The following is a 26,585-nucleotide window of genomic DNA, read 5'->3' on the forward strand; positions in this document are numbered from 1 at the left end:
ACTCTGGCAACCTACCAACCCATGTGTCATCTCCCTTTCTCTCAGACTTTACCTCTCTACTGAGGAATTCCAACCACGTTTTGTGGTTTGCTACCTCAACAGCTCCTTTATAGGATCCAGTGGCTAAGGACATCATCATCATGAACCACGTCCAGTTTCAGCCCCTACTCCTTTAAGCCCCTACTCCAATAAAGGTGCAAAAATGCTATGTGAAGTCTCTCTTGTCTCAAAAACTGACACAAAAAGAGTTGAAACTCAGGGGTGAAATAATACAATGTGCAATAAAATAACATAAGACATGTTCTTTGCAAATCAATTTTATCTCAAAAATTGAACAATACCGCTAATTTTTTTTAAGTTCGATGAGAAACGTTAGGCAAGGTTTTAGATGTAACCCCCAAAATTTTTCACATTTTATAAGCAATCAGTTAGCTTTTTCTACTTTCAATTGAATTTTGTTGAGAATATCTTCAGAAAATTGAGTAACCACCAGTTTTTTATTTGTTTTATTTTCCCTTTTTACTCACTTAAAGTAAATGCCTTTTCCTAGTAGTTTTTCATGTCAGCTGGTTTATTGCATGAAAAACAGTTGTAAGAGCACATTTGACTGCAAATGCATGTGGTTGATTGCAATTAATTAAAGTTAGAGCGATATCGATCTTTTTAACCGCTTACAAACGTGTGAAAATGCAGAAATGAATACAGTTGTTCGTGGTCTGATATTTCAATCAAAATGAGACTGCATTTACAAACAGCAAGCTTTATTTACATTTATCTGTCATTTAAATGTGGAAATGTAGAAATGAATTGTTTAGGACGTTGGTTAATGAACAGGATGGCAGAAGAAGCAGGACAAAAAGATTACAAAAATAGCGATTCTCACTTTGAAACTGACAATTTTGAAAATCTTTCTAGATTACGGAATGTCCCACTCTCTCATGTATCCATGTTTAAAATTTCAGCATGATCAGATGAGCAATACTTGAGTTATAAGTGCACAGAAAACAGACAGACAGAATAGGATTTATATATTAGATATATAAAGACCCTCTGACATTCAAAATGTTTGCTGGATGGATAAGTTCAATGAATTTGAGATAAACCACTAACACACAAATATATCTCTGCAAATAATAACTCTTTACTTGAATCGGCTATGGTTCCCAAAGAAAAACTAAAGAAGCATCATTAAATGTCTTTTCCAGGTGGTGCTGTTAAGTTAGACATGGCCTGTGCCAATGCTGGGTGAAATCTATATATTATATTTATATATGAGTGTATAAAAATTTATACAAGGAAAGAAGACCACTTATAGGTTAAAGGGAGCAGTCAAAAGCCCAAACCATGGAGAACATTCATTAGGGCACTTTGATGGTAAGCGAGAGGTGCCCAAAATAAGAATGTTTTTCATGGTTTGGGGTTTTGACTGCCTTCTTTAGCATGTAAGAACATGACTTAGTAGTCTTCTCTCCATGTATAAATTTTTGTACACTCATATATATTATAAAAATATTTATGGCTTTGAACATTTTTTACTCAAGCTGACCACTGGTATACATTATTAATTTAATAATTTTAACCCTTATATATATATATTTTTTCTATTTGTTTCCATACCGCCTTTGGTCGAGCAAATCGCCCCCAGAACTCATTCTTTGTAAGCTTAGTACATATTCTATCGGTCTCTTTTGCCGAACTGCTAAGTGATGGGTACGTAAACACACCAACATCAGTTGTTTAGCGATGTTGGGGGGACAAACACAGACACACAAACACACACACACACACACACACAACACACACACACATATACGACGGGCTTCTTTCAGTTTCCGCCTACCAAATCCTCTCACAAGGCTTTGGTTGGCCCAAGGCTATAATAGAAGACATTTGCCCAAGTTGCCACACAGTGGGACTGAACCATACAGCCACTCCTGCGCCTAATTGATTCCTGGATGGATACATATATATACATATATATATATGTTCAACCATATATATATATATATATATATATATATATATGTATAGAAATTAAATATAAATTATAAATTACAAAGTGGGACAAGAACACAAAAACACACAAAGAGACGACACAAAAAACAGTCGGGGCACTCGAAGCCTCTAATCTTCAGTCGGGAACCGGATCATCTTAGCAATATATATATATATATATATAAAATTAAATAAGGGTAGAAATTGATATTAATCAATGAAAACCTGTGGCTTAGCATAGTTTTTAAAAAATCCGAAGATTAAAAATTTTTTATCTTTGGATCATCATCATCATCATCATCGTTTAACGTCCGCTTTCCATGCTAGCACGGGTTGGATCATATATATATATATATATATATATATTTGTATGTAGAGGTGCAGGCATGGCTGTGTGATTGGAAAGTCTTTTTTTCACATTTGTCTTTAACATGCTCTCATTGAGAAACATTTCTCTCTCTAGACTCTCTATGTGGAAACCTGACAAGCCAAATACACTAAATGACGTCAGTAGACTACCAGACGTTGTGTTTTGGCATGATTTTGCCTCTTCCATGGCAGACACCACTTAGCATTTCATTCCTAAATATAGGAACATCAGACAATATATTTTCTGGTGATTGTTGAGGCTTGCCAACCTGAAAGTACATGGCCAGGAAGCGCATGAAACAATAAGGTTTATTATAAATATATGTACAATTATTTACAACATACTTCTGCACATAAGCTATACATAAATACATACATACATGCATAATGTGTGTGTGTGTGTGTGTGTGTGTGTGTGTGTGTGTGTGTGTGTGCAGAAAACTAGTTGTAGCTACAAATATACAGGGTGTGATAAATAAACTGTTAAAGTTACACAAAATCAAAAATAGCATCTCATTTTAACAGATATATTTACCAAAATTACATTAAAATATCTTGAAATATTAAAGAGTAAATTTATTTAATAAAATTGCCATTGGCTTCAACCACAGCTTCCAGATGTCTTCTGAATCTTCTGCAATTCTTCTGGATGGTCTCCTCGTTTAAGTTGGTGAATGCTGCCGTAATCCTTGCCTTCAGTTATAAGGCATTTTGTTGGTCTTTTGTTCAACTGTGCCCCATGCATAATAATCAAGGGGGTTGCAGTCTGAGGAGTTAGGTGGCCAGATGTTAGGGGTGATGTGGTCGCAGAAATTGTCTGACAGCCATGACTAGGTTTTCCTGCTTGTGTAGCATGGTGCAGAGTCCTGTTGCCAGACATAGGGTCTTCCGGCAGCCACCCTCTTGACCCAGGGCAGCACTACCTCTTTGAGACACTTGATGTAGGCCTCGAGGTTGAGTCTGAAGCCTCGTAGGAAGATGAATGGAGGCATAATGTTGCAAGCACTAGTGATCACTCTAAACACCACGATGTTGACTGGATGTTTGATTTTCATCACTGTCGGTACATGTCATCAGATTGCACTGTCCTTAGATTGATACCTAAGCACTATGAAATGGTCATATTGGATCTTCCAGTGTGAATGCCAAGTGGTACAGCATGCTGTTTCCAAATTTCTGGCAGAGTGAATTGCATCATGGTTCTGTTTTTCTCACAGATGGTACCCAACTGACCCTACTATACTGTGTAATTGACAAAATCAAAAACAAACAATGCAAATGTGCAAAATTAAGAATATAAAATGGTGAAAGTTTATCCATCACATCCTGTATATTTATACGCATACACACACACACACACATAGATGTTTATATATATAAATATATATATATATATATATATATAAAACAGGAAGGTTTACGAAAATAAACAAAAGACGAAGGCAGGTGGAGTACAAACAAACAATTGTATTAGTATGGCGCTCAGGAATAGAAATAAAACAAGTCTTTTACAAATAAATAAATGGAGTTGAATGAAGATGTTAATAACATTCTTTTACTTTCGACATATGTTTCGAAGACAACATGGTTTTGTCACTTCAACCGTGTTTCTGACGTGAATTTGCTACCCTAGTAACGGCTCATTGAATTTTCCATGTTAACGGTAAACATAGGATAATTCATTCACCCATTGAAATATATATATATATGCACATACACATGCAGGCATACAGATGCACATGCAAATAGATACATAAACATACGCACACTCACACACACACACATAAATTCATATTAATTTACACATAGATTTGGATAAAATCTCAGGTATATTTTTATTCTATAGCAAAAATAAACATGAAAATGAAACACTGCTACTAATGTACCAATAATTTATTAATGACTATTAATGTATGTGTATGTTAGGTGTTAGATTACTTTACATTTGCAAAGTGTGTACCTGCGCCAGTTTATTATATATATATATATTATATATATATATATATATATATATATATATATATTATATATATATATATATATATATATATATATATGTGTGTGTGTGTGTGTATATATATATATATATATATACACACACACACACACACACACACATATATATATATGTATTTATGTATGTATGTATGCAGGTATCTGCCTGCAGATCTCCATCACAAGGTTTATATGTACTTATGTAGCTGTATATGCTGTGTCTCATCTGAGTCTATCTATGAAGGTGCAATTTACCAAAACAAAACTGTTCATAGTACATTTGTATGTTGACATGAAACTATATTTCTCAACCAATATATTTTAAATTTTTCCATGTAGATTGGTGCAGGAGTGGCTGAGTAGTAAGAGGCTTGCTTCCCAACCACACGGTTCCAGGTTCAGTTCCACTGTGTGGCACCTTGGGCAAATGTCTCCTGTTATGGCCTTGATCCAACGAAAGACTTATGAGTAGATTTGATAGATGGAAACTGAAAGAAGCCCATCATATATCTATATATATAAAACTGAGAATGTGCATGTGTATGTGTGTTTGTCTGTGTGTCTGTATGTGTGCATCACTAAAACTCAAGAACTACCCAACCAATTTTATTCAAATTTTAGACATACCTTACTTAGGGTTCATGCAGTGTCATGGGCCAAAAAGATTTTCAACTTCTTGCCTAATGTGAGCCCAGACCAATCTCTTATCTCTTATACTATTTCAGGATTACATGTCAAAAGGGAAGCAATAAAATCTCTATTAATACTTTCACTATTATATGGTTTCAATTTCAATTACTTTCAATATGTATTTATATGCATGTTTCTATATGAATATATGTATGTGTGTGTGTGTGTATATATATATATATTAGGTTGTCAAGAAAGTTCTTGCAGTTTTTAACCTTTAAGTTCAGATGTTCTTATGATTTCGTAAATAGAGCAATCTTTCGGGTATGTTTTTCGGATAAATATGAATTATTTACGAGATCATAAGTCCTATTCTTTTTCTAGACTTATTGGCGAATCCTGTTATACTTGTGTACTAGTTTTATTTTCTTATTATTTATACACCCTGGTACCCCTAAAGAAAGATTAACCAACCAATTATTTTTCTAATTTATTTGCTAGTTTATTCATTTGCTCATCAACTTCAAGCTTTACACTGCAAATTGGTATGATTCTAATTTATTAAACCTTCTTTCCACATCTCACAGTCCTGTTCTGTCCTCTTCTCTTTTCTCTTCTTTTATTTTATGTATTTGTACCCACTCTGATGCAGCTCCATGTACTACATCGGATGTGTTATAAAGATGATGAATATTATTCTCCTAGTTTTCTTTGGCAGTATCAACTGACATTGGCAGCAGAAACAGCTGTAAGCAATGTTTAAGTTTTGTATTAAAAATTATTTAACCAAAGGAAGTCAATTTGTTTGTTGATCAACAGTTTTCTCCATTTTCTGCTCATTTTAAATTTGATTCCCAATAAACTCATTTATTCTGTTATTACCTGTATCCTATGTGCATAGTATGCTTGCATACCCATACCCAGGGTTAACATAAGTTATATATACTGGTAGTAATAACGGATATTCTTATCCCTTAGTTGGATATTCCAACCGCTAACGCTACTTACATATATATGTATTTATATATATAGATATTTATGTGTGTGTTTGTTCCTCCCACCACCATCGCCTAGAAACCGATGTTGGTGTGTTTACATCCCCGTAGCTTTGCAGCTTGGCAAAAGATATCGATAGAATAAACACCAGGTTTACAAAGAATAAATCCAGGGGTCAATTTCTTCAACTAAAAGGCGGTGCTCCAGCATGGAGACACTCAAATGACTGAAACAAGTAACAGAATAAAAGAGTAATATATATATATGTGTGTGTGTGTGTGTATGTGTGTGTGTATGGATATTATATATATATATATATACATATATATGTGTGTGTGTGTTGTGTGTGTGTGTATATATATATATATATATAGTGAGAATTTACAAAAATCAAAAGACGAAGAAGGGTGTGTAAAGAATAAACTGATGTATTATTAGTTTATTGCTTGGGGTGAGAAAGTCTTTTGTGTTTTGAGCCTACGCTCTTCGACAGAAATATATATGTATATATATACATTATAGCCTCAGGATGACCAAAGCCTTGTGAGTGGATTTCGTACATGGAAACTGAAAGAAGATTGTAGTATATATGTGTATACTTATGTGTGATTGTGTGTGTCTGTGTTTGCACCCTCACCATTGCTTGACAGCCGATGTTGCTGTGTTTATGTTCCCATAACTTAGCAGTTCAGCAAAAGACACTGATGGAATAAATACTAGGCTTACAAAGAATAAATCCCGTGGTCGATTTATTCGATGAAAGGTGGTGCATCAACATGGCCACAGTCACATGACTGAAACAAGTAAAACAATAAAAAAACTATGCCATTTTAATCCTGATCTTGGCCTGGTATCTCTGCTAGTATATATGTGTGTGTGTGTTTGTCCACCCACCACTGCTTGACAACCTGGTGTTGGTGTGTTTACCTCCCTGTAACATAGCAGTTAAGTAAAAGAGATCAGTAGAATAAGTACCGTACATCCTCGAGTATAGCCCACTCTTGAATATAATATGCAGGGGATTTTTAGGGGGCCATGCCTCTGAAAAACCTAAACCTTGTGTATAATACGCACCCCTTCTCTAACCTGAGTCGTGTGAAATTAAGCCAGCAGCACCTTGTCGAACAAACACTTCCATGCATTCGTAATACAATAATGGTGATGTTCTTAACTGTTATATGGGAATGTAAATATGTTTGCAATTTGTTTTTGTTACATGTTATTCTGTGTTCTGAATACTTTTATTGTAATAAATGTTGCTTACTGCAAGTTATGGATGATTCTTTTAAGACTTCATTGCTTTCAGGCTTAGCTTAAGGTATTTTTGCGTCCGACATCACAAAATGCATCTGAATAAATATTGCTGGACAGCAAATAGAGACTCAGACATTGCTTAGAAAATATTTTTCATTTTTAACCTCGTATATAGTATGCACTCGGGATTTTGACCTTTAAATTTTGGGAAAGAAATGTGGATTATACTTGACGATTTAAAGAAGTCCTTGGGTTGATTTGATCAACTAAAATCCCTCCAGGTGGTGCCCCAGCATGGCCACAGTCAAATAAGATAAAAGATAAAGAGATAATGAAAATATGAATATGCTAATAATAATGTGTGTGTTTGTGTCTGTGTGTGTGTTTGTATTCTGATGATATTTATCTGTAGTTGTGTGGATTTATGGGTGGCTATATAAGGTACTAGGTATTACATGCTGGTCTTGTTTTCCTCTGCATTGGATAGCTCAATGTTGATTTGTTGGCATTTGTCTTGCAGAATCAATACCATTTTATATAAGTAAGGGTGGATATATTTTTGCTTCAGTAATAATCTCTGGCATTCTGCGAGTTGCTCTTAGATATTTTATCATCAATAACTCTACTAATTTTCTTAGCCAGCTAATATGGCACATTACATATTATATGTACTGGGTGACATGATTTAAAGCCCTGTATGTCTGTGTCTGTTGTAATGATGCTATTACTTTTCATTATCATTGTATTGAGAAATGGTAATTTTGTGGAACTCATTACCTTTGTAAATTTCAAGGCTTGATGTAAATTATTCATAAGGATGTTGAATTCATCTAAAGTAATTACAGATTTTGTTCAAATTAGAAAACAGCCAACAAGAAATCTTTTCTATGAATTCTCTAAATATCTTTTTAAAATAGCACCATTGTTTTCCTTTCCTGTTTTGTAGTTTTTGTTCCAAGTGCCTCTTTACAGAACTCACATATATTGGAGCAAATTTGATTCTCATGGCTGCACCTTTTATTTATAAATATGCTTCCCTCTGAAAGAGAATGTGTTATTCTCAGAATTATACTCTCTTACTCTTTTAGTTGTTTCAGTCATTTGACTACGGCCATGCTGGAGCACTGCCTTTAGTCGAGCAAATCGACCCCAGGACTTATTCTTTGTAAGCCTAGTACTTATTCTATCAGTCTCTTTTGCCGAACTGCTAAGTTACGGGGACGTAAACACACCAGCATCGGTTGTCAAGCGATGTTGGGGGACAAAACACAGACACAAAACATATACACACATACATACATTACATATATATATATATATATATATATATATACATATTTATATATATATTATAATAAGAGATTATATATATATACATATTTATATATATATATATTTATATATATATATATAATATCACGTGATCACGTGACCGACAGACCATCAGATGTTGCTACACATCGCTGGTCACAATGCATTCGCATTGTTTTAGCCTTTGAATGATGCCACCTCGATGGCTAAGCGAGCAAGCCAACAGAAGAAAGAGTGAGTGAAAGAGTACAGCAGGGATCACCACCCCCTGCTGAAGCCTCGTGGAGCTTTTAGGTGTTTTCGCTCAATAAATACTCACAATGCCTGGTCTGGGAATCGAAACCGCGAACCTACGACCGCGAGTCCGCTACCCTAACCACTGGGCCATTGCTCCTCCACACACACACACACATATATATATATATATGTGGATTTGGTAGATGGAAACTAAAAGAAGCCCATCATATATATATATATATATATATATATATAACATACATATATATGATGGGCTTCTTTTAGTTTCCATCTTCCAAATCCACTCACAAGTCTTTGGTCGGCCCGAGGCTATAGTAGAAGACACTTGCCCAAGGTGCCCCGCAGTGGGACTGAACTGGGAACCATGTGGTTGGTAAGCAAGCTACTTACCACACAGCCACTCCTACGCCTATAGCATCTAATATGAAACCTGGCATAAGGAAATTAATAATGATTTGACGTGACTGATTGTACAAGAAGGGAGGCAGATGGTGATGGTTGAAGTGTACTGAGTACAATAGACTTGATGTGGCATTATTCATGGAACGTATTCTTATGTGTGTGAGAAATTCGTTATTTTTGTTAGCTCCATGTGAAGTTAGTCAAGATCTATGATCTGAGGTATCCCAGCTGTAACTAATTTCTTTTTTTATCCTGACATAGTGTACCTTGAACTACATTATCTAGTGTTCAGTAGAGAAGTTAGTAAGTTACATATGGATGTGACTCCAAATATTTAATTAGCTTTAACTTGGTAAAGATGGGAGACAACTCCTCCATGTATTGTTCATTTGGAATGCTTCAGAGCTGCTTCACCTGAACTTACTGAAACATTAATAATTAAATCAGAATCATTAGATATACCTTCACCTATTTAAATGTTAATTATCATGTGAATGGCATCTCAGAATAATTTAATTCTTTGTTAATTCCCTCACACTATACCAACAAATATACATTTCTCTACATCTCCTTAGCAATTCAATCGCCTTTATTATTTCTATTTTACCGTATATCTGATCTTATGCTGGCATTTTTTATTGCTCTCATCATTAAATATACACTCACCTACTTAACTGTTAATTACCAAGTGGATGGTGCCACAGAATAATTTAATTTCTGGATTCAACTGACTTTAACGTAACCAACATATTTTGTTATGCGAAACATTACGCACCGTTTCAGTCAGGATGTGCAGCGAGATTCTCACCTGAACAACAACCTGTAGCCTTGTGTGGAAAGATATCAACACATATTTACACACAAGCATCTAAACCTGTATCTATGTACATTTGTGTTTGTGTCTATGCATTTGAAGACTTTTTGTTGTTTTTATGCTAATCTATTCAATGCTATGTTGCTTAATCAGCTATACTGCTTGTTTTTAAGTAACAAACTTTACGAAGCTCTAATTAATGCATGGCCTATATCACAAATAATTTTATAAATAATTAGCTTTTTTTTTTCTGAAGTTATCTTCCAAACATTAGAACCAATGTAGATCTGCACTAATGTTGGTTAACCTGTTAGAAATAGCAGCAAAAATTTCCCTCAAAATACACAACAGTTTTGAGGAGAGAAGAACCCAATGGAAAAAAGGTTCTAGATCCTGCTAAAACAACCAGTATTGTCATGGTTTAAATGTCTTTAATCATAGGTCTTCTTGATCAGATCAAGGATGACCTTAAGTTAAAAAATAAGGTCTAGTAGATAAATATGAGCCAATGAATAAGTCTCTGCATAGTTGATCATCCAGCTAGAAATAGCTGCCAAATCTCCCACAAATCACATCCTGCCATCTTAATGAATATAAACAGACGCATTACTTAATGTAGTCAAGATACACCTAAAAATAGCAACAAAAAACAGGATGTTGTGGAAGAGGAAGATCCAGGGAGAGATGGGACGAAGTAATAAGGGCCAACCTCAAAATGCTGAACCTTAAAAAGGAGATGACAGAGGACCAAGAAATATGGTCAAGAAGACCTGCCCACCACAACAGAACTGAGATCCTAAAACCAAGATGCCACGTAAAAGACGGTGTGGTTGCTGATGCCATATGAAAAGCATTGGTGCTGGTGTGGTGTAAGAAGCTGGAAAAGTGGTTGGAGTTAGGAAGGGCATCCATTCATAGAAACTTAGCCAAAACTGACGATGGAACCTGGTGTGGCCTTTGGCCTTGAAAGTTTCTGCCAAACTGTCCAACCCATGCCCGCATGGAAAACAGAAAAACAGATGTCGAATGCTGATGATGATGATTAATTATGTTCAAGGCTGGAATGCTGCTAGATCAAAGTTGACCTGGGGCTAAATAGCAACAACAATGAAGACCAATAAATACAAACAATGTTATTTAATCAGATAGCAACAAAATTCTAAATTAATTTGTAAATTAATTAAGACATACAGACACATTATAGTTGTGATCAGCGTCAAAGAAGAACTGACCATGAACAGAAAATAATTAAAAGTATCATATATTCTGAGAAATATAAAACATCACAGCATATGTTCAAGCATATCTGGTAAGAAATTTGCTTCCCAACCACATGGTATTAGGTTCAGTCCCACTGTTCAGCTCCTTGGGTAAGTGTCTTCTACTATAGCCCTGGGCTAACCAAAGCCATATGAATGGATTTGGTAGATGGAAATTGAAAGGAAATTGTTGGGTACATTCATACATACATATATACATCTCTATATATATAAAGCTGAAGTTGTCTGTATGTGGCAGGTTTGGTAGCCTTCAACTAACACTATCTCCTCCGAGACCCTGCAGCACAAGTTGACCAAAAGTATGATAGAAAAAGGCTTGCTCTTTCTTCCGTAGAAGAAAAAATTCAAATTGAACTATGTTAACACCAAAAATTATTTACATCAAAAAGATGCTTTTTTTCTATGAAAATCCTTATTTTTCACAATTTTTTGACTGCTGTGTCACCATTTTTCGGTGTATTTCAACCAGAAAAATGTTCACTTAAAGAGAGTAACAAGCTACATAATGCAAAATTTTTACTTTTCAAAAATTCCAATTCTAAAGGGTCGAAACAAACCCAAGCAACGCCGAGTGATACTGCTAGTATATATATATATATATATATATATATATATATATATATATATATATATATATATATTAGTACTTCAAAAACATAGTTCTGGAACTAATAAGGTGTGACTTTTGTTTAGAAGAATTTTAACAAATTTTTACATTTAAGGGTAACATAATAAATTCTAGATAGCAAAAGCTTTAAGATGCTGGCATATGAGAAAATTCTCTTTTGCTCAGAATAAATGAGTAATAAACATTAAAACAACAGAATATTTTGAAATAACAGGCTATAAGTGATTATCAAATCAAAACTTCATTTGAAGGTAGTTCATGTCTGAATTAATGAACAACTCCACATCATACAATGCAAAGTAGATAAATGAAAAACTTTAAGGGATATTAAAGTGAAGACTCTGAAGAAGCTGCACTGGTATTATAGTAAGGCTGCAATTGTAACGGTTACTAATTGATGTTGTAGAAACATGTGTAGGTCTATGTAAAGCTGTATATATTAAATACATACTTCATAGTAACCACCACCACCCTCACCACCACCATAACCACCACCACCACCACCACCACCCACACAACCACCACCATAACCACCACCACCACCACCACCACCACCATCATCATCATCATCACCATCATCATTAAGGTGGTAAGGTGGCAGAATTGTTAGCACGGCAGGCAAAATACTTGGTGGTATTTCGTCCATTGCTATGTTCTGAGTTCAAATTCCACTGAGGTCACCTTTGCCTTTCATCTTTTCAGAGTCAATAAATTAAGTACTAGTCAAGTACTGGGGTCAATATGATCAATTGTTCACCTTTCCACAAAAATGCAGACCTTGTGCTTATAACAGAAAGGATTATTATTATTATTATTATTATTATTATTATTATTATTATTGATATATATATATATCCTCATCATTTAACGTCCATTGTCCATGCTGGCATGGGTTGGACAGTTTGACTGGGCTGGCACACTGGAAGGCTGCATCAGGATCCAATCTGATTTGGCATGGTTTTCTACTGCTGGATGCCCTTCCCAATGCCAACCACTCTGAGAGTATAATGGATGCTTTTATGTGCCACCAGCACGGGTGCCATTTGCATGACACCAGTATCTGACATGTCTGTGATTTTGCTCAGCTTGATGGGTCTTCTTCTCAAATATATATTTATATGTGTATGTGTGTGTGTGTGCTTGTGTGTGTTTGACCCAAATACCATTTAACAACTGATGTTGGTTTATTGATATTTCCATTACTTAGTGGTTCAACAAAAAGAGAGTGATAGAATAAGTATAAGGTGATTAATAGTATGTACTAGGATAGATATGTTTGACTAAAACCCTCAAGGCAATGCCCAGAAGGACCACAGTCCAATGTGAGAAACAAGTTACAATACAAGTAAATATAAGTTAAAATAGGCAGAGGAGTGGCTGTGTGGTAAGTATCTTGCTACCAACCACATGGTTCCAGGTTCACTCCCACTGTGTGACACCTTGGGCAAGTGTCTTCTACTATAGCCTTGGGCCGACCAATCCTTCTGAGTGGATTTGGTAGACAGAAACTGAAAGAAGCCCATCGTATATATGTATATGTATATATATATCAAATATAAATTAAAAACAGAACACAAAGGATATCACGGTACACGTGTTTCAAGCTTTATAAACAATCTGTTATTACATCAGTGTATTATTGATATAAAAGATGGTTTAAAGCTCACTTCAGCCGCAAACATTGTTGGTCCAAAGATTACATCGCAATATAAAAAAATATAAAACGTGCATGTAGTATTACCCATTATAATAGGCTTATCATATCTTTTTGAAAAAGTATATTTGTATAATTGCCTAACTGTATAAACGTATAAAGATTCATTGGATTTTGAAAATCTGCCCATACTATATATATATATATATATATATATATATATATATATATATATATATGGTGTGTGTGTGTGTGTGTGTGCTTGTGTGTCTGTGTTTGTCTCCCCAACATCGCTTGACAACCGATGCTGGTGTGTTACATCCCTGTAACTTAGCGGCTCGGCAAAAGAGACCGATAGAATAAGTACTAGGCTTAGTAAGAAGAAGTCCTGGGGTCGATTGTCTCGACTAACGTAAAAGAGTAAAATGAGATGACATATTCTATAAATATTTGTTAAGGAAAATGTAGTATTAGTCCAATTATTGCTATGACGACTTCTAATAATAGTAACGCACTATAACATATGACGAGAAAATACATACATACTCACACACAAACATACATACATACGTACATACATACATACATACATACATATATATATATATATATTTATATATGAACACATATACACATAAAAATGAAAGCAAAATGGTGCTAGAAGTATTTGAATCCTTAAAAGAGAGAGTATGTCTGCTTTAAGTAAGATTTATTGTATTAAGAGAAAAGGAATAACATTGTAACAAACCTGGAGACAATAATCAAAAATGATGGAAAAAGCAGTGTGTGTGTGTGTGTGTGTGTGTGTGTAAGATGTAGCCATTACAGGAGAGCCTGAAGTATGTTAGAAATCTGGTTTTGAAAGTAAATAATATAATGTTTTTTGGTGATTATAAGGAAATGTAATATTGGAAAATAATTCCCTACAGCACTGTGCATACATAATATATGGTGTATATGGTGTGTATGTATAAAAAAAAATATAGGAAATATGTTTTACACATATACAAGTGTGTGTGTGTATGTGTGTGTGTGTTGTGTATGTGTGTGTTGTGTGTGTGTGTGTTGTGTGTGTGTGTGTGTGTTGTGTGTGTGTATGTGTTGTATGTGTGTGTGTGTATGTGTTGTGTGTGTGTATGTGTGTGTGTGTTGTGTGTGTGTTGTGTGTTGTGTGTGTGTGTAGTGTGTGTGTGTGTGTTGTGTGTGTGTGCGTGTAATAACTGTTGTTTTGTCATTAGTGTTGCCATCATCGTTGTTCTAATGGCCTCTTTTTCATACTTGCACGATAAAACTGTTGAGACAGACTTTCTACAGCTTGATGCACTTCCTGTCACCAACCTTTACAGTTATTTTTCCCATGACTGGACATGTTTCTACAAGAGATCAGAAATGTAGGACACTGCTTCTGTGATGGCAACACTCATTTACAATTATTGCATCAAAGTAAAGACACACACAAAAACACATTCATACACACACAAAAACATACATTCACACACACACACACGTAGATTCACATACACATATATACTATTGTCAACGTTACAAACAAATGAAAACATCATGGAAATTTATGAACTGATCTTGGAGGACAGTCACTGAAAAACTGATGAACTTGTTGATGTGGTTGGTGTGTTCTGGAGCCCCTGCCAACGAATTTTGAGTAAGGAATTGCAAATAAAAAGAGTTGCAGCAAAATGTGTGCCTCTCTTGCTCAAGGAAGATCAAAAGCAGTCACAACTGAATGCATGTCACGAACTGAAAAAAGAGTTGGAAGTTGTTCTGGACCCTTTTTTTGGAAGGTCATCACTGGTGACAAAATCTGGTGCTACGGAGTTTGCAGATGCAGAAGAGGTGAAGAAAAAAAAAATCAACAGAGGCATTAAAAGGCATCAATTTGCAAGGGTTCCAGCCCTGCTTTGAACAGTGGAAAATGCATCTGGACTGATGCATTGCTTCAAATGAAGAACATTTTGAAGGCAATAAAAGTGTAAACATGTAAAACTAAGTTGATAAAATAACACTCCAAAATTCTGGTTTCTTTTGAGAACCCCCTTATATATATATATATATATATGTAATATATATGTATACATATATACAATATATATATGTATCACCTTTCTTTCGTTCCCTCAGTGTCTGCTAATACTTTGCAAGTACCACGTCCTTGTGTTGTTTTTTTCTTGTGTTTGTTCTTTGTTATTTTGGATTTACTATATAAATATAAATATATATATAATATATATATATTTCATATACATGTAATATATATATGAACATGTATGTATGTATATATATATATGTATATGTATATGTATATATATATATGCATGTATGTATATATATGTGTGTGTGTATGTGTATGTGTATATATATATATATGTATGTATATTCATATATGAATGACGAGCAAATGAAAAAGGCACTGGAAACATGGAGGATTATTATTAAAGCAAGAGACAACTGCAATCCCTAAAAAAAGTTGCTCACCAGCATCGAACTACCCACCAAAGATACAACCTCACTAGTCAAAAAGTGCACCTGTCCTAACTGCAGGACTTGCATCTTCCTCTTAGAAAGCTAAACATACAATTTGAAGTCAGTCAAACTTTTACCATAAAAATTCACTTCATCTGTGCTTCGAAGAACTTAATCTATGTTCTCAAATGTGGAGGGACAGACGAATGGTACATTGGTTACAAATCTGGGACTGCACAACCAGGAAAATTCGCGTAAGCAAACACCTTGGGCCACTGCCCTGCAAACCTAAATCTGAAATGCCAAATCTTGCCTCTCTATCAAAGCACTGGAAAGACTTCAACCCAATTGTATTTAAATAAGGAAATATTTAAATGCTCATTAAAAAATATAAACCACAGCTGAATACCCTTTAGAAAGAAGAAAAAAACACTAAAGAGAAAAAAGAAAAAGACCTAATTTCTCCCCCCACCCCCCAAAAAAAACAACCAAATACAAGAGACATAATTAAAAAAACTTTAGTAACAGTCTTCCATGCGGGTTTTGAAACCACAACTCCAAATCACCATACAATAACATCATACAAACACCAGTTCCTGATGTCACCTGACTCTAGACCAATGAAATTTTACCTCTGATCAAAACCGAACTTCAGCAAAGGCAGCAAATTGACCCTTAAAAAGAATCAACCAACTGGATTGGCTGATAACTGTTCCCCAACCAGGCAGAATGACAAACTTGGCCACCAGAAAAACATGATGTTACCTGTACTTTAACAGATCAAAAATAAGATCCATTCACAGAAAAAATTATAAAATACACCGGATTCCAAAAAATGTCGTTACAAGTGAAAGTCTCTGTACATGACGGAAAGAGAACCACAGAAACTGTAAACAAAACCCTTTTTTTACTATCTTCATTTTTCCCTTGTTTTCCTACGTCTTAACTCAGTATGACCAAAACTTTGATGATTCACATTTCTTATCGATCACTACTAACATTATTGAATTTTACTGACATAAAATTTTGTGGCACTTTACCCCATAATTTTTTTTTTTACTAAATTTTGTTCAATGTGACTAATAAGTCTGAATTCCTCGTGCATTTTTCTATCATTTAAGCCCAAGAAAAGTATGCTTTCCTTTTAAAATTAGGTCGCAGATATTTTCATGTAACTTTTTTCTACTGAACCAAATCTCAAACTATTTCTGCCAAAGTGTAGCTGAGGAGGTGCCCTCTTTAAAACTGTTAACAATTTGCAATTTAGTTGAGAACTGAATTAGCGGTGAAGCTAGGAAGCTACTGTGACTGACAAAATGGTGGACTTAAGAATATATTCAAACACTACCGTGGTTGAATGATATATATATACATACACAGACACACGCACATATGTGTGGTATACATATATATATATATATAATATATATATATATATATATATATATATATGTATATTTATAGTGATGCTCAGTGGGTAAACCACTGGGCTCACAATCATGAGGTAGTGAGTTCGATTCCTGGACTGGGATGTGTGTTGTGTTCTTGAGCAAGTCACTTTATTTCAAATTGTTCCAGTTCACTCATCTGTAGAAATGAGTTGCAATGTCACTGGTGCCAAGATGTATTGGCCTTTGGCTTTTCCCTTGGATAACACTGGTGGCGTGAAGAGGGGAGGCTGGTATGCATGGGCGACTGCTGGTCTTCCATAAACAACATTGCCCAGACTTGTACCACAGATGAAAATGTATTAGGTGCAATCCCATTGTCATTCATGACCAAAGGGGGTCTTTACCCTTTACTCCATTCATAGTATATATGATGTACGTGATACAGTGTAATCATTTTGAAGAATAGGAGGAACCTGGGTATGAATAACATCTATGATTATGATTGGATCTTATTCAGTGTCTTACGTGAAACTTCTTTTTATTTTTGACAAGAAGACATCAAGATAGGTGCTACATTGGGATTAATGTTGAGGAAGAGGAAGTAATGGATTCTCTACCTGTGAGTCAAGAGCTCAAATCCGTTGTATTTTGTATATATTACATACTCTTAATATGGAGGCACATGGCCTTGTGGTTAGAGCAGTGGACTTGCGGTTGAGGGATTGCAGGTTCGAATCTCAGACCTGGCAATATGTGTGTTTATGAGCAAAACACCTAAGCTCCACACAGCTCCAGCAGAAGGTAATGGTGAACTTCTGCTGACTCTTTCACCACAACTTTCTCTCATTCTTTCCTCCTGCATCTTGCAGCTCACCTGCGATGGACTGGCGTCCAGTCCAGGTGGGGAACCTATATGCCAAGGAAACCGGGAAACTGGCCCTATGAGCCAGGCGTGGCTCAAGAAGGAACAAACATACTCTTAATATACGAAATTCATTAGAAATCTACAGTTTTCCTCTATTGATAATTTTAAACGATTGTGCACACAGTGATGTTTGCATCTTTAAAGTATGTTTATCTGTTATCTTTTACTTGTTTCAGTGATTGAACTGCAGCCATGCTGGAGCACTGCTTTGAATTGTTTTAATAGAACAAATCACACCTGGTATTTTTTTGTTAAACCTTGGTATTTATTCCTTTTTGCAGAACTGCTAAATTATGGGGAAATAAACAAAGCCACACCAGTTGTCAAGCAGAGGTGGGGATAAAGCTTTGGTTTCTTCTCACCCCAAGGTGATAAATCTTTCACCTTTTACTAAAGATTTCCAAAAAAATGGCAGCCAGCTGGCAGAAACATTAGCACGACGGGCAAAATGCTTAGCAGTATTTCGTCTGCCATTGCTGCGTTCTGAGTTCAAATTCTGCTGAGGTCAACTTTGCTTTTCATCATTTTGGGGTTGATAAATAAAATACCAGTTATGCACTGGAGTCGATGTAATTGACTTAATCCCTTTATCTGTCCTTGTTTGTCCCCTGTATGTTTAGCCCCTTGTGGGAAATATGGAGATATAAAAAGTAGGGATAAACACAAAGGCAAAGACAAATTTACATAGATACAAATACACACATATATACATATATTACACACACACACATGAACACACACATACACACCACATACAATAGGCTTCTTTCAGTTTTCATCTACCAAGTTCACCCACAAAGCTTTGTTTGGCCTGAGGATACAGACACTTGGCCAATGCTCCATGCATTGGGACTGAACCTGAAACCATGTGGTTGGGAAGTAAACTACTTACTACATGGTCACACCAATCTCTATCGTTGAATATTGGAACGCAAACTTTGAGAATGCTACTCAGTCTAGAGAAACTGAAAGTTAGACACTATGATTGTTTAACTGAGCAGTTTAAGCTGATAAATGTTAATGTTGTGGTGAATAAAAGATGCAGACACTCAACTCTGCCTCATTCAGGAAGCACTTGATTGCTATTAAAACCATATGAGATCTTTAAACATTATACATTATAGTAGGTGCAGGAGCGGCTATGTGGCAAGTAGCTTGTTTACTAACCACATGGTTCTGGGTTCAGTCCCACTGCATGACACCTTGGGCAAGTGTCTTCTACTATAGCTCAGGCCAACCAAAGCCTTGTGAGTAGATTTGGTAGACAGAAACTGAAAGAAGCCCGTTGTGTGTATATATATATATACGTGTGTGTGTGTGTGTGTGTGTGTTGTGTGTATATGTATGTGTATGTGTGTGTTGACAACCGATGCTAGTGTGTTTGTGTCCCCATAACCTAGCGGTTCGGCGAAAGAGACCGATAGAATAAGTACTAGGCTTACAAAGAATAAGTCCTGGGGTCGATTTGCTCAACTAAAGGTGGTGCTCCAGTATGGCCATAGTCAAATGACTGAAACAAGTAAAAGAGTGAAAGAATATAATTGTGTAGATTATAGAAGTTTGTAGAAATTGTAAAAGCATATGGTGCTGAAACATTTCTGGCTTTAAAAGTATCGTGAAAGACCTGTTTGTAAGCCCAACCCTCTGAGTTGGGCTTACAGGGCTTAGAATAACCGAGGGACCACTGCAATAGGTATGTGAATCTGAGAGGGGAATATGTTGGATAAATTATAATTAATTGATCCTCCTATATTTTCTTTTTCCAAAAGCCAGGAACTTTCTAGCAGTATATTGTAAGGGTAGGTATTAATACTATGTTATGGTGAAATGGAATATCGCTAAAATAACATACAATATCACACAAAACTTGAGTTAATACACAAATCAGGCATTTTGGTACAACAGAATGAAGTAAGTTTAAGGATCAGACCGATAGATCCCGTGAGAGATGTTTCAGAAGTGATAGTTATTTGCTTTGTATACCACTGGGGGTTATGGTAGCAGCAAAGATATTATGTATGTCCATCAGTGAAGCAATGAAAGAATCATAAAATGTTGAGCTGCAATTCTTATCGTTAACATATAAAACTAAACCAGAATCTAAAACACAGAAAATAAAATGGCTATCTCACTATGAACCACTTTGAACAGAAAAATCTATACTTTTTTATGGTTTGTAATAATTGTCAGTTAGGCTGTCGAAACTGTTGAAACATACCAACTTGTCCAATGTTAGCTACCACACATTGCAAATGAAGCAGTAGCAATAGATACACACATCTATGTATGCATACATTCATAAATGCGTATATACATAAGTAGATGAATACATACACATGTATGTAAATGCATTCATGAATACATACTAACATTTATAAATTACATGCATACATGAATATATACATGCGTGGATGTGAATATTTCATTTCTATTTCTTAGAAGAAAAAAAGAATGTGTGAAGAAGCATGGAACATACAGCCCTTGTTGTCCAGACTTTGAACTTTCATTTGTTCCTTTCATTACAGATTCACTGGACTATAAAAGATGGAAGTTGCATAAAATCTGGAAATACAGGAGTTTTCCAAGAAAGAGCAAAGTGAACTGATTCCCATCCTCCAAATCCAAATGATTTGTGAAAATTTATAAAATATTCCCAAGATTCCCCATTAAGTTTCCTGGAGTGACTATGCACATATAATCATATGTACATGCAGCACATGCTCACACACACACACAGAGTAATCATTCACATTGGCATACTAAAGAAACAATATGTACCCCTTTAACTTATTTGGTCAACACATTCACTCACACACTTATATCAAATCACTCGCATATTCATAAATTTCTGGAACAGCATTGGTTTCAGGAGAAAAATGTTCTCCCACTTTTTAGTGGAATGGTCAGAATGTTGCAAAGAAGACTTTGAATAAATCTTAAATAAAAACACACATACTTAACTATATACATATCCATGTGTACAAAAAACATAAAAGATACATATGTAATGACATTCATATCTGGACCCCTGTATATGAGGGCACATAAATATGCATAAACATATACATATGTAGGTGTAGGAGTGGCTGTGTGGTAAGTAGCTTGCTTACCATCCACATGGTTCCGGGTTCAGTCCCACTGCGTGGCACTTTGGGCAAGTGTCTTCTACTATAGACTCGGGCCAACCAAAGCCTTGTGAGTGGTAGATGGAAACTGAAAGAAGCCTGTCGTATATATGTATATATATGTATGTGTGTGTATATGTTTGTGTGTCTGTGTTTGTCCCTCCAACATCACTTGACAACCGATGCTGGTGTGTTTACGTCTACATAATTTAGCAGTTCAGCAAAAGAGACCAATAGAATAAGTACTAGTCTTGCAAAGAATAAGTCCTGGGGTCGATTTACTCGACTAAAAGGCGGTGCTCCAGCATGGCCACAGTCAAATGACTGAAACAAGTAAAAGAGTAAAAGAGTATGTACACACATACGCACACATAAGAGGGGGTGCTGAAAAGTTCCTGGCTTTGGGTAAAAGAAAATACAGGAGGATCTGTGAATCATGATTTTATTCAACATATTTCTCTCCCAGATTCACACACTTATTGCAGCAGTCCTTAAGTTTTTCAAAGCTCTGTAAAAGAACTCAAAAGGTTTGGCCTCCAGCCAGGCCTTTTGTGATATCCTTAAAGCTAGCAACTTTTCAGAACCCCTTTGTACATAATCTGTACAAGTTAACAAAATAGAAAACACCAACAGACGAAGTTGACTATATTGAGACTGATAGGTTAAAAAAATATTGGTGGAAAGAATTAAATCAGCCACCAAGTTAAAACACAATTGGCCAGATATTGTTGTGAGCAACAGCATGGGAGATGTATATTCTGTTTTGGAAATCAGCTGCCCCCTGGGCATCATTGTGATTAGAAAATTACAAGAGAAAGAGAACATCTTTGGGCCACCGACAAGGAGTTTGCTAAATCCAAGATACACTTTTAGCTTCATATCACTTATTATTAGAACAAGAGGATATTTACCAACCCATCTAGAGCAAAATATGACTTAACTTGGATTCTTGGGAGAAAGAAAGCAACTCTTTAATTCATACACTACAAATGATTATGATATCTGGGAGAGAAAAAAACTGCAAGACATCAAGACTTGAAGGATGATGAAAAAAAACAAGATACTTTCTTTCGTAACCTTGCAACAAATCAGGTGACTGGACAAGATTAAATTAAAAAGAGAAAAAAAAAAAAGAAGATTCTTACATAAGTTAGCCTCATTCCAATGAAAGAGCTTTGTTTTTAGGTTAGAAACCAGCTCAATATCCATTGGTGACAAATTCAGAAAAATAAAACCTAGAAAACAAGCAGACATAATTCTATAAATTTTGATTTTTTTCCCTGTGATTATTGGGTCACTTTATTATGTACCTAAATAACAAGGTACCAAAAACAGAAAATACACAAGAAGTTAAGAAATTGCAATTATCACACATTAACCCTTTCATTACCATATTTCTGTTGAGATATTCTGTGTTTCTTTCAATTAATTTTAAATATAACAAAGAATTCAGTAAAATAATGTAGTCATCATTAAGCTAGTGTTAGGAACATAAATTGTGACTAAGTTTGGTGGAAGATTTTAATTCAGATCTTTTGAAAACATTTGTATTACAGAGCCAGAAGCGGTTTCAGGTGGGTTGGTATCAAAAGGGTTAACAGAAGTTTGAAAATGTATGAAATGTCCCAGATGTTTAGCCTATAGTGGGTACATATTCACACACACGCATGCATACACATTTACACACATACACACAATTCAAAACATACAGATTCACACATGCAATAAGGTGCACACACAGATGTAGATGCATACACAGGGAATGAAATGCATGCATATATGCTGACACATATACACACATGACCTGTGTACACACACATAAATACATACATATGCAATAGCATGCGCAAATGCAGTGCATATGCATATGCAGATACATGCAATGACATACATGGGTGCATGTATGTGACATGTATACAATGTGCAGATACAAGTGGATATATATACATTCAATGATGTGCACACATACAGATGCATACAGAAACATTAGTGGAGGCACATGGCTTAGTGGTTAGAGTATCGGACTCGCGGTCGAGGGATCGCGTGTTCGAATCTCGGATTGGGTGATGTGTGTGTTTATGAGCGAAACACCTAAGCTCCACACGGCTCTGGCAGAAGGTAATGGTGAACTTCTGCTGCCTCTTTCGCCACAACTTTCTTTCACTCTTTCCTCCTGCATCTTGCAGCTCACCTGCGATGGAGCAGCGTCCCGTTCAGGTGGGGAACATATACGCCAAGAAACCAGGAAACTGGCCCTTATGAACCAGGCATTGCTCGAGAAGGAACAAACAAAATACAGGAAGCATCGACATGCGATAACACATGCAAATACATGCACATGCAATATGCGCACATGCATGCAGATAGTTAGGTTTTAGTGATAATGGTGATGGTGGAGTCTTTGCCAGTTGCAATGCTGAAAATTCAGCTGTTTGATTAACCGAGCTACCAACTTAAAAAATTAATATTTAAGTGGCTGAGTATTTCATAGACATGTTACTATTAACATAACTGTCAGACCAGATCAGTATGACATAGTGCATAATAAGGCTGGGTCTCTGAGCATCCAACGAACGTCTACACAGTTTCTATGGAACTTATATGGTCCTAGGAGGAGGCTGTGGTTAAAAAGAATACTTGATGATGATGATGCCATACATTGGGGTCAAACCTGCCATCTCATGATTGCGAATTGATTTTCTAAACCACTCAGCTATACAAACATATATACATAAAATACACACACGTTGACATTCACACAAATATATGCATACATAAATACTAACACATACAAAGTTTAAAACATTTCCTTTTTATTATCTAAAATGTTATATTTACACTTTTCATATTTCTGTTCTTACCAAAGATTATAGATGTTTAGTTAGTCTTGAGAAACTGTAGATTAGCCTTGATTGGGCAATAAAAGCTAATCCACCAGATTATATCATTAAGTATTATTAGAAGAGGAAGTGCTTTCTAACAGAAATTTCAGTTGTAAACAGATGATAGATAAGATATCTTTAAAAGAAATGGTGACACTATACAAATATAAAGATCTGGAAATAGAGATAACTGGAATGTTGGGACCGAAAACAGAAACAATCCCTATAATATCCAATCTCATTAACACAGTTGTGACAATAATTTTATTTGACATTTTGCACACAAAAAGAAATACGGTGTTAAGGCGTCACAATCACTGGTGCTTTTATCAAGACACCATCTCACTGCTGCAATATTGGGTTTGAAAAACTATGCAGTTTGTAGTGAAGAAAGAATATTATTTTCAGTGAGAAATATCAAAGAAGTCATTTCAAACAGTGAGAGAACCCAAGAACAGAAAGAAGAATGACAGGACAGATAGCTGGAAAGAAAAGAAATTATAACAATTATAACCAATTCATGCCACAAACTAAGGACATTAGAAATTAAGAATGCTGGTTGTGGTTGATAGATAGAAACCTGAAATGAGAAACTGATAATAGCTACTTAGAAATAAGATAGAACAAATTTGATAAAGACAATGATTAATAAAATGCAGTCAGAGAGCAAACACAGAATCTGTAGAAAAGGAGACAAAAAATTTAACTGTCTCTTAAGTGAATGCAGTAAGCTAGGACAAAAATGAGTATAAATGCAGGTATGTCTGTGTCATTAAAAGATTGCATTTGGATGTTAGCCATGTTTATAAATTCAAATTGATGGCAAAGGGGTATGGACATGAACCATAGGCTATGAGGATGAATGATAATTACAGGGGATTTTCCCATAAAAACTGATCATGCCAGTGAAGCAAGGAGACCACATAGGATTGTAGAGACCAAAGAGAAAGAAAAAGTGTTAAATCATAGACAATGCAATACTGTACGATAGTTCAGTAAACATCTAGGAAATGAAGAAATATGAGGATCTTGCAAAACAAATCCCAGAAAAACTATGGAACACAAAGGCAAAAATTGTTCATGTGGTAATTAGTGTGTTCAGCACAACACACTCAAATTGCTAATTAAGTTAGCAGGTTATAGCTTTTAAATGATGATGATGATAATAATAATAAGATTTTATAATATACTTGGTGAATGTAAATGAAACAGTATTAAGTTAAAATTAGCATCTGTGTATCATATTAAATGTCTACACACCACTGAAAGGGATGATGCTATGAGTTTTGTCTGAGACATGAATCTCTTGAAAGGTATGTTGTGTTAAGAACACAATAAATATTGGAGCAAGCTGAATATTGTCATAGCATGTTTGACTCTATTTGGGACTTCTCAATACTGGCAAACTCATATGTCCCTTGCTATGACAAAATTTGTGCTTTGATATATAGGAAACAGTGAATAATGTACTCACTGATATTGCAAAAAGCTTGCCGAGCTGTGAAAAATTTATTGAGCACACCCTAGCTAATTTTTTACAAAAACACAAATTTCATTTCAGCAAATGATGAGTAAGGGCTCAGTGTTGATAAACCCTTTGCAGGGTGAAGTGCATCTATCATTCTGTTTTATTCACTTTGCTCTTATATATACTCTCTTTTACGCGTTTCAGTCATTTGACTGTGGCCATGCTGGAGCACCGCCTTTAATCAAGCAAATCGACCCCCATTCTTTGTAAGCCTAGTACTTATTCTATTAGTCTCTTTGCCGAACCGCTAAGTTACGGGGATGTAAACACACCAGCATTGGTTGTCAAGTGATGTTGGGGGGACACACACAGACACACAAACATATACACACACATACATACATACATACATACATACATACATACATACAGATACATATATATATATATATGACGGGCTTCTTTCAGTTTCCGCCTACCAAATCCACTCAAAAGGCTTTGGTTGGCCCGAGGCTATAGTAGAAGACACTTGCCCAAGGTGCCATGCAGTGGGACTGAACCCGGAACCATGTGGTTCATAAGCAAGCTGCTTACCACACAGCCACTCCTATGCCTATTGTACTTTTAACACAATATGTTCATGAAATTTTTTTCTCACACAAAGGCTACACAAAGATACTGTGTATATACATTTAGCATGATACACAAATGACAATTTTAATTTACA

This window comes from Octopus sinensis, linkage group LG9 (genome assembly GCF_006345805.1).
Source record: "Octopus sinensis linkage group LG9, ASM634580v1, whole genome shotgun sequence".
Lineage (NCBI taxonomy): Eukaryota > Metazoa > Mollusca > Cephalopoda > Octopoda > Octopodidae > Octopus > Octopus sinensis.